We start from the raw sequence: 16,282 nt of genomic DNA on the forward strand, positions 1-16,282 counted from the left end.
TGCCATTAGAATGTGAACAGTCTGACTGAGATTCCTTTAACTCTCCCTCCCTACAATCTCTTTTTCTGTTAATTAATCTATCTGCTGTCTCATCATAGCTGGAAGCTTTGATTCACAGTTCCTATTAATTGTCACATATTGCACTACAGCCACAATACAGGGTAGGACAGAACTGTGAAAGCAGAAAGTGCCTGGCAGACAACTGAATTTGATGAGCAATGGGCACTCATGGTAGGAAGAAAAGTACTCCTTCCTTGGAAAAAAAAATGTTTCAGAAGAGTGATGTTCAAATACTGACTGGTCTGAATATTGCTTGTTGTAATCAGTTTTCCCTCCAATATACAACTATTTCTCTTCATACTAGTTTCTGCTGGTATTTGGGGTTTGTTTCTGGCACAGATCATAGGCAGTTGCCCAGGGTCACAAACTATTATTATTTGCTAAGGCTGAGCTTTAATTAATGTTTATTTAATTCTGATATACTTCTTGCACAGATGTTTGGGTCCTGTTCTACAAGTTCCATGCACATCCAGAGTGAAGCTGTATTAGTCAGTGTAAAACCACAATAGCTCCAATTGCTAAGCTCAATCCTTAGCTCCATTTTCTGTCCTCATAGTCATCACCAAAAGTCAGAAAAAAACCTCAGTTTTCTATGTCCTCCATGGTAGTTCTTTATAGAGTAGAACAACAGTACAAAAGGAGAATTTCATTCCCCCAGCAAAACCAGCTCACCTTTTTCCCAAAGTCTTTCTTTCAAATTTCCCAACATGGATCTCACAGAACTTTTTATTTACTTAGTCCTTGAGGTATTATTTACTGCGTCCCTGATGTGTTGGCAGCCCTCTTCCAAGCTCCACTCTCCCAGTCAGTGATGGGGGAATTATTTAACTAAATGTAGAGAACTGGAGTTAGACATCCAGTCCTGAGTGAGGCACTCTGGGCTCTGTCCAGGATCAGAGGTAACGAAGATCTGTCTTTAGAACATGGTCCATTTGGTTCTTTTGGTCTTCTCTCAGATGCAACTAACCACATCCTGGAAATAAGAGTCTCTACCCAGAAACAGGCTTAGAAAATTGATATTGTTCTTCATGGACAAGAGAAGACTCTGGGGTAACCATAGTGAAAACTTTCAGTACTTGAAGGGAGCCTACAGGAAATCAGGAGAGGGATTTTTCACAAGGGTGTGTGGTGACAGAACAAGGAAGAATGGCTTTAAACTGAGTGAGAGTAGGTTTAGATTGGATACTAGGGAGAAATTCTTTACTGTGAGGATGGTGAGGTCCTGGCACAGGTTGCTCAGAGAAGCTGTGGCTGTTCCATCTCTGGAAGTGTTCAAGGCCAAGTTGGACAAGCCTGGCATAGTGTAAGGTTCACTTCTGGCAAAAAACATCCTGTGATATTTTCCTCATTGCATTGATAATTGTATTAAAAATGAGAGCTCCCAGTTTACAGCACACAACTTTTGATACACCCATCAACCATCCTTACAAAGAATATGATTATTCCTTCATGCATCCCATGTTCAAACAGCTGGACATTGATCCAGAAACAAATTTGAATTTACTTGATTTGTAAGTAAATTTTAAATCACAGTAGTTAATAAACTGTTCCACTAAGGAAAAATAATAGCTCTCCCAATTGATAAATACACCCACTATGCACACTCATCAGTGTAAAATGTGGTGGTGGTGTTTCCTCAAGGAGAGGTAGCCTTGCCTGTTAGGTTTTTTCCTCTGGTCTTCCAATATGGCCATGATAAAGTTGTTGCTTTCTTCAAAGTTTTCTTCTTCAGGTACTCACCCTATTTTGGTCTGTTGCTCATTGGAACTATGGATCTCATGACTTGGAAATCTGCAAAGACTTTGCAAGGGTTATGAAGTGACTCAGAAGCAAAGCAGGAACAACCACTCAGGCAGCTCCAGCTCATGGTCTTTCTTGGAGGCTCTTTGCCTGGCTTTAAGTACTTTCATGACCATCATCACTCAATCTTTCTTAACAAGAGCATTTTTCATTACTATTATTTTAGAAGTGTTTTGTAATAACTCAGAAGTGCTCAAAAAAAAAAAAAATGAAATATCCCTTTTTATTTTTTTCCCCTTCACCCAAAATACATGTTTCCTTCCACTGTGTACAATCTGTTTCTGTGGCAGTGGCTTGAGTTTCCTTGGAAACGGCTGCAGGTCAGACCATGATTGGTTGTGTTGTCAGCTTGATTGCAGTGTTTCAGGCAGAGGGACCTCTAAGTGCAGCTCTGAAGCAAGTAAATAGGGGGCTATCCGAGGGCTTTGCATTAGTGGTCTGAAAGAAACCACACAGATGGCATTTGGGTGTGTGTGTGACACAGGGGCACTGGTTTGAAGAGAACAGGAGACAGCAAGGGATGAAAAAAGAGCCAAATGAGATGTGTTGGCAGGATGGCTGGGATGGAGAAGTTCGGCTGCAGTGAAAACTGCCGTGGTCTTGTCTCTCACAGAAGGGGCAGCTGACAGCAGGGTGCTGGGGTGGTCTGGACCATGAGTCCCTCAGTTACTGGGACCTGAATGCTTTGTTTCCTGTTTGATTCTTCCAGTTGCACTGAAAATTTTCTAAGGCACACAGATACCTTAATACAGTATTAGGAGGGAAAAAGAAAGAAGGATATTTTCCACAGTAGTGTCTAGGAGTCAGTAAATGAAAATAAATAATTATAGACAAGAGTAGCAGGCTTGTATCCTGCAAACTTTGGGGAGGAGAGCAAATTGCCTACAGGGACATCCCTGAAGCTGCTTAGTTTATGAACCAAGTACAGTAAAACCACACAGGAAGAACCTACACACTGAGAAGAAAAGTGGAATGGTGGGAACAGCACTCCAGAAGGGATCCCTGAGCTCATTCCCTTTTCCACCTGTGCAAGTACATGTGCACTGAAAATCTTCCTGGACTCGTATGTGAGCACAGTCACATTCACAGTTTGGCAGTGGAAACCCGTGTGAAATTTCTGAAACATCATTTCTACAGAGTATCCAGAATGAACCTGGTCTCTCAAGGCTTTGCCTTGCTTTGCCTTATTTTCCCTCCTGTTGCCTCAACTCCACATAAAATAAGGTTTAATTTTAAACTTCAACAGCACAACAGTGGTGTGCACTTCTGAACCACTCTGCCAGATAAACTTCCACATGGTGATTATGTTCTGTTCTCACTCCTTAATATACTTGATAAATTCTTTGGCAGGCAGACATGCCCAGTGACCAACAACCTACTGTGAACCTACAGATTAAAAAAAAGAGAGAGAGAGAAGAAAAAATGTTGTTGCTTTTCTTCCATGTGTGCAGTTTCATTTATTTTTCTCCCTGCTTCACAAGCAGATCACTTTCCGTTAATTAAGTAAAAAGTACTTAGTAGAATCGATCTGAATTCAGGTCTAAGAGCACTTGCTAATTCTCCTGTTAGTTTTAGGAAGCTGGTGGCAAAAAGCATCTATCAAGACAAATTTGTGCAGGCACCACCCACGGCAAGAGTCACAGCCAAATGTCTGCAGTTAAACAACTTGTCTGTGTGTCATCTGAGCACCAGGGACCCTAAGCATCCTTCAGCCTATGGAAAAATTCAGGTTAATGCCACCTGATAAAACCTGCTATGAAATGAATGAAAAAAAAACAAAATCCCATTTGTCATTATTTTTATGGGCCTGTGCACAGATTATCTCAGTTGACCTGGCACACAGTAATCAAATAAATTATATTTAACAAGCACAGCCCATGGTGACAGGCAGATTTCAGCCCACGATGAAAGATCAACCCCACTCTGACATTTCAGGAGTTAAACAGGAAAGGGAGGAAGGGGAGGCAAGACAGGGAGAGAAAGGCACCAGTCTGCTGTCACACAGAAAGGAAACAACAAGTTAAAAGAGAATAAAACCCTCTTGATTTCTTCTCTAGTGCTGTCCTCTGTTAACAGTGCTGCTCTTCTTTTAATAGAATATCACTCTTTTTCAAGCAGATGTACAGCTCTCATTAGAGATAATCTTCCATGCTCCTCATATTTCCTTTCCCAGCTTTAGACAGATAACATTAGTTACTGTCCTTTTATTGCATTGTTTCATTTTGTGTACTCAAAGAACTGTCTGCATTACAATAATCTATGTATGTCAAATGGGATTAGGAAGGAAATGGAATGAATTAGCCAGAGTTACACAGTAAATAATTGAGGAATTTTTTAACAGGAAAATGCATCACTATAACTATGCAGGTAATACCAATTAATGTTTTGTATTGAAACTTTTTTTTAATCTTCACTGTAGACAAAATTAAATGACACAGAAATTATTCTTTTTCCTTAATAATATCTTTCTCTGTAAAAGAAATACATATTCCATGCAATGCATTTGCTAGCATCCTTTATATGGTACATAGAGGGAGCTGTTGGCATAGGTTTATTAGACCAGTCACTGTGAAAATTTTCCATTATTACCAAACCCTTTATAAGATTTCATTATTACTTTAACTGAAAAAATCATACTGTCATCATCAATATATGAACAAAAAGAATCTCACGAGTTTTAGGCCCATAAAGAACATACAAACTGTAATACAATATTCTTCTTTTTGCTGGACCTTGGATTCATTAGTATATGAACTCAAATAAAAACAAAACAAAAAAAAAGTTTCTTGCTATCTATAAATAGAAAACTAGGGAATATTAGCTTTACAATTTCTAAAGTATATGAAAACATGTAAATGAGAAATCTGTACATATTCCAATGTACATGTATGAGACTTTCTTCTATTATTTCTAATACTGCAGAACAGTCTGAAAGATGGAATCTTTGTCCTCAATAAAGTGCAGGGAGACTGCTATCCCTGTCTCTTACTCTCTCTTTTTAGGAATCTCACTAAAACAAGGGGTAGGAAAATATTTAAAGGGAAAGCTCTTGCTCCATGAATAGTTTAGATGCTGTTAATTACTCATGTAAATGCAACAGGAATCTTACTCTACAATTTTTTTTCTCCTCACATTAACATCTAAAATTCTCACTAGTTTGCCCTCAGGATAAGTATAAACATTTAAAATTTGCAAAAACAGATTAACAAATGTACATTATATGAATGGGACAGTTGCAAGAGTTGAGAAAGAGTGCTTTTTAATAGTGAAATATAAAAAGGAAACCACATTTTTTTCAAAACTTACAAAATGCTTTGTTAATTTTTTTGTCCATCACATTTCATTGCTGAAATTCTATAGGTTTCCAAATTCCTTGTGCCATTTGCAGTGCTGAAATCCTGAAATCATAACTATTCCCTCTGCAGTCCTACTTCAGAAAACCCCAAACAGGAAGCTCTTGATATGATAGAAATTTACTTCCCATGAGATGTTTGGCAAAACTCACAGCTTCAAAATGCAAGGCAACCTTGGCATTTTTACCCAGATTAGGGCTGAGTGTTTTAAGGTTTATATCAGAGCTGGACATCACAAAGAAATAACATTTATACATTTTGTTAGATAATCTTAGAGTTTAGAAGCATCTTAAGCCCTTAATGTGATTGACATGTCATGCACTGAAAAGGCTGAACAATTACAGCAGGGTCACTTAATTTCCCAGCAAGCACACAGCTGTAACATTGGACGTACATGGTCACTTATCCATTTTTCATTTGACTTGTAAATGGATTCCTTTTAGCACTGAACAAAAAGGAAGTTATTTACAATGCCTATTCTGTTCCCAATCTCCTCTTCATTTCAATCAGTGAGAGGTTTGACTGCCTTTGATACAAGCAAGAAGGAGCCCTTCGTTTCAGCTCATGTAAATGCAATTTTGTTTGCCATTCTACCTTAATGGCTGGAATAACAAGGACTACTGAATGATTTGTGTCTACCTCAAATTTTATATCTGATACTTTAAATTAAAAATTGTAATTTTTACTTGTGGCCTCAGTTCATGATACTTAAGCAGAATTTAACTTCAATGCATGTGTATTCCCAGGGATTTAAATAAAACTATCTGTATATTTAAAGACAACTTCACACTTTTTGAACAGCAATCGAAGCTGTTGCCAAGATTTCGGCTTTAACAAGCACACAATGTCTGAAGAACCCATTTATTTATTCAGCAACTTGCTTTTTAGACCAAGTGCTTTTAAATCATCCAAATGGATGTTGCGTTTGTTTTGTATTTTCATTGCTAATACAATATTTGAAACCATGGTTCCCCTAGAGCAATTTATGAAGGAGGAGAAGGGGCTATTTGGTTTAGTGTAGAAATATCAAAAAATAAAAAATGGAAATTTTTATAATTGAGCTATTTCATGTTTGGAAGAAAACTAAAAGCTAATCTTAACTAAAGTGCTTTCGTTTCAGTTCATGACACTAACAGCTGCTGTAATTGTAGTGTTGAGGCAAAGAAGTTCTGTATTGTGAGAAATATACACTAAATTGTTTCTAAGTATCTCAGAAGATCTTACCTTCTGCCAGAAGATTTATATAGTCACAGTGCATTTATTTTTCACTGAACTGTCTTCTCCATAGCAACGAATCACAAAAATGTATATGTACTTATTGTGGAAAAAGTCAAACTACACAGGCAGCCCTTACAATTCTTTAGCTGTCCATCAAGTGAATCATAGAAACAAAAAATGGTTTGTGTTGGAAGAGATCTTAAAGATCACCCAGTTCTGACACATCTGTTGTGAGCAGACACCCTCACTGCATCAGGCTGCTCCAAGCCCCATCCAGCTTGACACTGGACACATCCAGGGATGGGGCAGCCACAACCTCACTGACCAAGAGATGAACTTGAGACTGAGGATCTGAAGTGTTTCAAAGCATTTCTATCAATCTGCTCCCTCCTGGGCTGGGACAGGAGCAGGTGATGATTAATGACAGACATCACAGGAGAACGAGACTGTGTGGAATTTTATTACCTGTGGCTGGGAGATACATCACGGTAACTGAAGACCGATGGATAAGGATTGAGGATATTGGTAGCTGGTAGATGGCGTTGGAGACTGCTTTTTTGGCAGCTTTTCCATGTTCTTTGCTAAATAAAGGGAAATAAGATACTAATGGTCCTTCATTTAACCTTTGGACACAAGCAGGAAACTTGCAAGATAAGTCTACACCTCATCCTGACCATTGTCTCTCCAATTTACTCAGAGTACTTTTTTTCCTCTTTGTTTCACAGAACTCCACTTTTCCATCATTACTGTTTTATTTAATCATAAATATGGACTGAAAATTATATAGACCTAGGGATTATATATATCTTCCAAAATTCTGGACACTGGCTGAAAGTTCTGACTTTATGTTCTTTAACTTCTATTGGAAAAAAGCTTTGGTAGGGGAGACCTCAGTTTCTCAGTTCTGCTTCTTGTCCTTATCGAACAGGAAAATAATGATATTAAATATGTAGTTCAGCATAAAGTATAAAAAATCTAATCTAGTTTATAAATTTTTAGATGACTTCTAAATTGACCTTGATAATACTGATTTTGGCTGAATAGAAATATTAGACAGGAAATATTTTACTATTCATGGAGACTTTTTTTCCCTGTTTTTTTCCAACCCAGTACTGCCTCAACATTATCTCCACTGGATGTAGAACCAGGGACTTGAACTTAAAACTCCTCCACCACCAATGAAATCACCAGACAATTGGGACAGCTCAGGTAATTTTCACTAATTTTGTCCTGTTGGAACTCTTCCATTTTAAATGAATGATACACTCACCTTTCTTGTAGTTAGCTAAAGCAGTTATCTCAAAAGAAGAAAGACCAGAAAATTGATGGTTTAGATGATTTTTTTTCCTTTTTCCTAAAACCTCTTTCAAAGATCCATGATTGGTAAGCAAATAAGAGTGGAAATGCAAATTGCTGTTGAAAAAATTAATTCTTTTCACATTCTATTTAAAGAAGAAGTTCAAGGAGACTGCTTTGCTGAGGGGAAAGTAAAATTAGAACTTTTTTAAGGCACACTGCAAATTCTTAGAATTTATTGACTTGGATGCTTTAGTGTGGAGTCTATAAATACATGTCCCATTCTGTGCAATTAACAGCACAACCTCTTCAAGAAATATAAATCACTGTGTTTGTGTTTCCCATGTTTGTGAAGTTTCCTTTCTTTAATCTCCCATTTATAAACAGGTATGACTTAATAGAGAACTATTCATTTTTGGATCATCTTTTCAGTCATATGCTTCAGAGGGAGCACAGATGGCCCAATAAAGGGTACTTTTGTACTACTCCCATAGTGTAAAAGCTCAATTGCTTAGATAGAATTTAATGAAGACTCACAATAATCTGATATTATCCCAAAATCAGGACAAATAAATGAGAGTAAAGCAAACCAGTCATCCAAAATAGTTTTGTCCCAGCAATTTTGCATTTCAGTAAAGTTTGAATCCTGACTTTAAATGCATAGAGCACCATTTCAATAGAATTCAGCACACTGAAAAGAAGCCTTCAGGAGGATCCCTGCATTCAATTCAATACTTCTGCTCTTGTAGTACCTCTTGCTGGTGATGATAATAGTTATAACATACCTATCATTTTTGTCACTCTTTCCCTATACCACACTAAAAGTAAACTTAAAAATTCAAATAATTTCCCGTCAGTTTTTTTAAACTTATAGCACCTTGTCTGAGGGCTGTGTAAACTTTGACCATGATTGGTCACAACATTTTCTGTCATAGAGAAATTAGGTTTTCATCATTTTACACCTAGAGGAGTGAGAAAGAGGTAAGATGATGTGTACAGCACTCAAATCTCACCAGCATCAATGGTAAGAATGAGTCCAAGCACAATATATAAATATTAGGATCTTGGTATCGATTTTTCAGTGTGTTATTCAAACCACTAATAAGGAACTGAATGTGACCATTGAGTATTCAAATTTTAAATAATCAGGAGATTTATAGGAAACAGAAAATTTAGTTTGTTTTGCAATTGTAAAGACCAAAAGGAGTTTCTTTTAGGCAAAATAGAGGCATGTAAAACACAGACATATTCTCTACAATGGTTGTGTAGATTCCCTCAGAAGGTTGTTTAGGGAGCATGGCCTGATTGTCTTGAGTGTTATTGCAGGATGATGTGAATCACCAAAGTCCATTGGCCAGAACAGGACTGAATCTTGAACTAAAAACTGACTATTGCACAACTAAATTTGGATGGAATGAAAGCAGCTCCTGACAGCAACAGGGGCTTCCAAATGCAGCTTCACCAGGTGTCTTCACTCACTGTCAGGTTCATAAGAAACTTCGAGATACAGAAGAATCACAGGCTGATAGAATGTGTTTGGTTGGAAGGGACCTTGAATCCCATTCAGTTCCAGCCCTCCTGCTGTGGGCAGGGACATCTTCCACTATCCCAGGTTGCTCAGAGACACACACAGTCTGGCCTTGAACACTTCCAGGGATGGGGCATCCAGAGCTTCTCTGGCCAACCCATTCCAGGACCTCAGCACCTTCACAGTCAGGAATTTCTTCTTAATATCTGATCTAAACCTACTCTCCCATTCAGTTTAAAACCATTCTCCCTTGTCCTGTCACTAATGACCTTGTCAAAAGTCCCTCTGTAGCTCTCTTCTAGTATCAAAGGCTGTTCCAGAGCCTTCTCTTCTCCAGTCTGAACAACCCCAAACTTCCTGAGCCCCTCACTGAGTTTATCGATCTGAGATCTTTAAAAACCACAACAGTTTGGCTGCTCTTTGTACAATCCCTCATCTTTCAGATGATGTCAGCATCAGAGGGAGGTTATAATAAACCTCAAAATAAAGTCCAAGACTCACAGAACCTCTTAGGTGGGCCCTGACAGCATTTATGTTGGAGCTTGGAGACTTGAGCTTGGATGTTTGTTGAACTTCTGAGTGAAGTATTATTTAACATGACTTGTTCAATTTTGCTCCTCTCAACAATGCTGTGATAATTCGTTCAGAAGTGCAACTCCCTAGGTACAGTAGTACTGCAAAATATAATCCTTCAATCTCCTTCTGACCTTCTGACACCTGATTCTGTTTTCTTCATCTTTTCCCTCAATAATCCCAAAAGTGGAAATTTTCCAGGAGGGAGATCCAAGCAGTGCTTGAACCAGTTCTTAGAAACATTCTTCACACACAGCACAACACGGTCCTTATAAAAATGTTACTAACTTCTCATAACTTTAATATTAGCACAACATTCTCAAGATGTATCTTATATAGCAACATGTCTCTGGATATCATCCTTAGTGTGTCACAAAATCCTCATCACTCTTGTTTTGTAATCTCCAAGTCAAATTGTACTGTAAACTCTTCCGTTGTCACAGTGACTTCTATATCTGTGAAGGTATAACAACTCTTGAAAAGTTAGAAATTTCTAAATGTTACCTCATATAGCAATATATTTCCACGGAAATACATGAATATATCTATTAATTATTTTTTCTTTGGATGATAAATGTTGGTAGGGTAATTTAACATTCCTGTCTTTGAATTGTGGTGTTAATTTCCCATCATGTGAAGAGAGTAGAACTTACAATTCTGCTCTTGTTTTTATTTTTTTTAAGCACAAGTCCCAGGTGTTTCATTTTTAAAAGATGTTACAGCAATAAAAATGTTATTAAAGTGTCTTTGTTCATGCTGTTATAGTTGAGGTTGTGTCAGCATTTCCATTACAAGCTCATCTTTTTCAGAGAAAATGCTCTGGTCCATTGGGTAAATAACACATGTTTTCTATGACACACACACACGGGAAAGCTAGAAATATTAAAGGATAAAATTGTTTAGGATCCTATCTTAATTTCATACAGTGTATGTTACGTTGTTATTTTTCCCCATGAATGAGTAAATCAAGTATTACCTGCCACTGATCACCATGTCCTTGTACCACAAACTATGTTATCATCATTTTTTACATAGACTTTTTATTTTTTTTAAATTAAAATCTGGAGAAAATATATTTCTCATTACTATCATGCATACTTATCACTAGGACAATGTTTTGAAAGTTCAGCTAAGCCTTAGAACTGTGGTGGAAATCAAGATGTGGTGGGCCCCTAAAAGACAGGTCAGAAACAAAGTTTTGGAAGGTCATATTTTGGTTTGGAGTGCCCACCACAGCTGAAAGAAGATCTTAGTTGTTTCAGACTTTATGCAGCACCATGGAACTACTCCAAATCGTAGGCAACTTTTGATAGCCCTGTCTGAAGTGACACGAGGCTGTAAAAAGGAATCAGAGACCAGCAGAGCCTTCCTTGCAGGCAGCTGATGAATAGGACACACCTCAGTCTATTATTTTATGAGCTAAATCTGCCTTCTCAAGAGGCAGCTCGCAGACCTTTTATAGGTTTGCATGTTTTCCATCATTCATTACAATTTCTAGACACCATTCCCACTGTTAATAACAACACATCTGTTAAACTGAATCCTGAGCTCTTTGCCTGCTCTGGGGCTGTGATCCTGTACTTTGATGAGCTTTTTGGTTATTGTTGTGATCCTCTCATTTTTTCACATCCCTCCTGCCTCATCTGACCCTGTAGAAGGTCACATTCCATAAGAGCAGCTTGGAAAATAAGTGGTTTGAATTTCACACCCAAACTCTTCACTCAGTATTTGTTCCAAAAACAAACACTGGCTTTAATACAAGGGATGGGGTGATCTCTGAGCTTGATCTCACTTAGTAGAGGAGGCCAAAAGCATCACAGCCTCAGGCTTATTTTTGTTGTTCTTGTTTATTAATCTCTGAATCATTTAAGACCAAGTATCTTATTGCATCCAGGTTTATTGTAGAAATACTGAGAAGTTACTTCTGGAAACTGGGATTCTGGTGTGCCAGAAACATACAGGAGGAGATTTTTCTTATCTACCTTGGATAAGAAAAGAGTTAAGAAAGATTTTCAATGGAGAAATAAATAGAGCAGACAAGTGGAGAGGAATATTTCCACTATCTTTTGAACACAAGGAAGAGTCAGATATTACACCTTAAGCCAAATTGCAAGTGATAGAGCTGTAAAAATATCTATGTTCGTCCTGTAGCCAAATCTCATTTTAACACGAAATTTCTTATATTTAAAGATTAAGAATTCACAAAGAGGAGATTCATTTGGCTCATTTAAACTTTTATGTCTATCATCATATTGTGATTTCCTAATTTTAGCATTATTTGCCCTTGTCCAAGACACGTTTTCCAGGCTCATCATTCATCTAGTGTACTGATTAAAAAGCTTTTCCTTTGTCTGTTCATTTCAATATTTAATACCAAGTTCTGTGATTAGGTGCAGCTATTTTTTCTTATCTCCTCGTAACTTTTGTGAAAGGATAACTCCTCAATTTGAGGATATAGATTGCTGTTTTCTTCCTCCAAATTAAGTCCTGTCCTAAGCATATGGTTTCATCACTAATAATGGGCCAAAGGGGTCAATCTTTTTCCAGAGATTCACAGATGTTGTGAGCAAGGTCCTCCTATCTCAGGATAATTTAATTTGCAGGTGCTTAAGAACAACAAATCCAAAGCAAGCTATTCATGACTTAAATACAAGTTATTGTGAATATTTTTCTTTAAATCCAGTTTTCTGGAATTAAGTATTTTTGGCATTGGCAGTTCTCATAAAGAAAACGCTAATGATTTTCTTCTGAGAATGATATGTGGATAATTAAGATAACATTTTTAGCAATCTGAAGTGTGTAACTGCCTTTATACAATGTAAACTTGTTTTAGTTTGTTTTTTGGGTTTTTTTTTTCACCCTTCATATATTTAATTTAACTGAGTAACAAAAGAGTATAAAGAAATATGATGGTTTGCATAATTACACAGCTACTTCAAAATTATATTCTGGAGTCTTTTTTAATCTTTCTCTTAGAAATTTTCTCCATAACTGAACCTTTTAGGATCCTTCCTTTTCTTCCCTCCTAGCTGCATTAAGTGTCTCTGTCTAAGAAGGAAGCATTGGCTTTTGGTTCATAAAGGTGCATGGAAACAGTGAGGCACAAAAATATGTATAGCTGTGTATGTTCTCTGTATAACATGCATGTGGATTTATGTGTGTGAATACATAAGCACATTTGCACATACAAGAAATATTTAATCAACTGTTAGACCTTGAAAGCATAATCATATTAAAAAGTCACTTATTTTGAAGTTACACTGGAGAGTGGTTATTAATAACTTTGATAAATTGAGGAAAGCTTTGATAGCATAAAGGAAGTGGAGGGATTTTTTCTGATGAGTTTCTGAGTACTGGTGGAGAATAAACCAGGGGTAGGGGCATTATGTGTCATTCCTGATATTACTTAACAAGAACTGCAAGCACCAATGCTCAGTTTAAGACGTATTTTATTGGTGAAAGAGAGGAAAAATGACAGAAACAACTCCAATTGAAAATGTTGCTTTAGTCTCTCAAATGTTTTCATCTAGATCCCGGTGTCCCTCTTGTGCCTTAATCCACTGCAGCTGCTCAGAGCTGTTTGTGAGGAGCTGCTACAGGACAAATCTGACTCGGCAGCTGTGCAAGGGCCAGCCTGCATCACTCAGCTGCCAGCATTCAGCTTCAGAGAGGAAGGATGTGTCTGCTCTCAGGTTGTACTCATTGTCCTCAGGAAGGGAGTTTCTGGTCTCAGCCTTTGCCTACTTGCTCAGAGATGTCAAACAGAGAGAGGAAACCTTGAGAAATTGCTACGTGAAGCTGTAGTTGTCCCTACACTGGACAAAATGTTTGAGCAAAATATTTGTATCAGACAACCTGATGTTGTGTATAAAAATTAGTGCTAATATTTCCACCCACTCTTTCTAAAAGAACAATATTTTTGAGGTTTTATCTTGTGTAAAGTGTCTGCATTTTTTTTTTCATGTACACTCTAAAACCTGAGTATCTTCAAGGTTTTAATGTATCCAGTTGTCCTCTGTTTCTTTTTCCAGAACAAACCAACACTCTCCATTGAGAAGTTTAAGAGAAATTGTTTCTCACTTGAAATTCTCTTTAGGGAACTGTTCTGACAGTGACAAAACTCCTGCTGTGAAGCACTTCTCAGAACAGTCAGATTTATACCCTCAATAATGCTCTGATGAGATCCCACCTGGGGTCCTGGGGGTCCCCAGCACAGGAAGGACAGATACCTGTTAGAGAGGATCCAGAGGAGGCCACCAAGATGATCAAAGGGCTGGAGCACCCCTGCTGTGAGGAAAGGCTGAGAGAATTGGGATTGTTCAGCCTGGAAAGGAGAAGGTTTGGGGTGACCTCATTGCAGCCTTCCATGGCCTGAAGGGAGCTGACAGGAAAGATGGAGAGAGACATTTTGCAAGAGTACGTGATGACAAGACAAGGGGAAATGGCTTCAAACTAAAAAGAGTAGGTTTAGATGGGATATGAGGAAGAAATTCTTCACTGTGAGGATGTGGAGGCCCTGGCATAAATTGCCCAGAGAAGCTGTGGCTGCTCCATCCCTGGAAGTGTCCAAGGCCAGGTTGGATGGGGCTTGGAGCACCTTGGGACAGTGGAAGGTGTCCCTGCCCATGGCAGGGATTGGAACTGAATGAGCTTTAAGTTCCCTTCCAACCCAAACCATTCTGATTCTCTGATCCTTAGTGCAAACACAGTGACACACATTCCCATGGATTTCATGGTGCACTGGGTGCATATGAAAGGAATTGCAAGCACTCAAGGAAACTTTTGCCTTTAAAGTGAGTAACTTAAAATTAAATATTTTTAAATAAAACTTTTGCATTCCTGAGCAAGGGGAAAATTGGAAATCCACGCTGGTAGTTATCAACACACAGCCTTGTCTTGGAAGGGAGCATGTTTTGTATCTGTCAGATCCTGGCTTACATAAAGCCTGCTGCAACTCCAGAGAATTGTAGATCTTGCAGATCAACTCTATTTAGAAACAGCTGAGACATAGAGGAGTAATTTTAGTGTAATTTTGCCGGTTTTCGTAACATTCTGTTGCAAAGAATGACAAAGCTGAACTCAGAGTGATTTATTGAGAATTTAGATCATGTTCAGTATTTCAACTTACAAAAGTCAATTTATCCATAGGTGTCTCTGGGTACCTTTCAGAGAAGAAAAAGGACTGTTTTCCACATTTTGTAAACAGGTGATGTTTGAAAGCATCCAAACAGGCTATTTCTCCCACATTTACACAGAATGCCCTCAACTTTGTCCCTGCCCTGGCACAGAGGTTGCAAAGAGATTATCTTTTAGGTCCCTTTTAACCCAAACCTTTATATGATTCAATGAACCAGGGGTGAGAGTAGAAACTTTGGCCTCTTTATCTGTAGAGGCTCCAGACAGACAATTGTGTTGGCTGTAAAAACAGCCAAAACTACTTAGATTTAAAATTATTAACCCTCCTGCTTGCAATTCCTCTACTAACAAAGCATATACACAGTGTTCAACTGGAAAACTGCAGAGCATGACAGTCAATGTGTTGCTATAATACTTGTTGTTATGAATTAATTAGCTGATTTACATTTATATAGCACACTTCATGCAGAAGCAACACATGGCATTATACACTTAAACTACATTACAATTAAACAGAAATTCTGCTAGAGAAGTCAAGACAAGGCATCCAAAATAAACCACACAAAAAATTCTAAAAATATTAAGTTTCTCATAGCTCTTATGGGAAGCAGCCTATTTTAAAAAAAGAATCAAATCTTTAAGAAAGGGCAAGTATAAGTCCCAATTACCAGGACAGTGACTGATCAGCTGTTCAGGGAGGTAAGTGGAGATGAAAACAAGATGTGAAGAGTATACAAGCACTGTAAAAATAATTATACATTTGACAGAAAGCCTGTGCAGCATCCTCCACATCCATGTGAAAAGTGGCCATTCTAGGTGCTGAATTTTGTGCAAACCAGGGATTTACACAATGCGTGGTCAATGAAGGCTGCAAACATAAAGTGGCAGTAATCCAACTGTGGTGCTACAAAATGTGAGTCAGGAGCTGTGCATCCCACTGAGACACAAATGTTCTTAACCCACTGAATTCCTGAGATGACTAAAATGAAGTCTGAACATCACAGCTCACTTCAGCTGATTAGGAAATTAAAATTCCACTCCCAGCCAAACTTTGAGTGAAGAATCATTGTTGAAAGAGTTATTGGATGTAAGCAAAAGAGAAAAAAAAAAATTCTCTGACTTAGAGAGTTAGGAAAGAAAAATTTAAAAGATCCGAAGTTTGGCTTCTGAGAAAAGGCATTAAAAAACAAAAGGTACATCATTAGAGGATATTTTTTTTTTAGTGACTTCACCATGAAAATATTAGGATGCTGTGTCTTCTTTAGCTCTCTTAGAAAGAGTGAAATGTATGAGACACCTGTTTCTGTCTCTGGAACTG

The sequence above is a fragment of the Cyanistes caeruleus genome, chromosome 4, assembly GCF_971803275.1.
Source record: "Cyanistes caeruleus chromosome 4, bCyaCae1.hap1.1, whole genome shotgun sequence".
NCBI lineage: Eukaryota > Metazoa > Chordata > Aves > Passeriformes > Paridae > Cyanistes > Cyanistes caeruleus.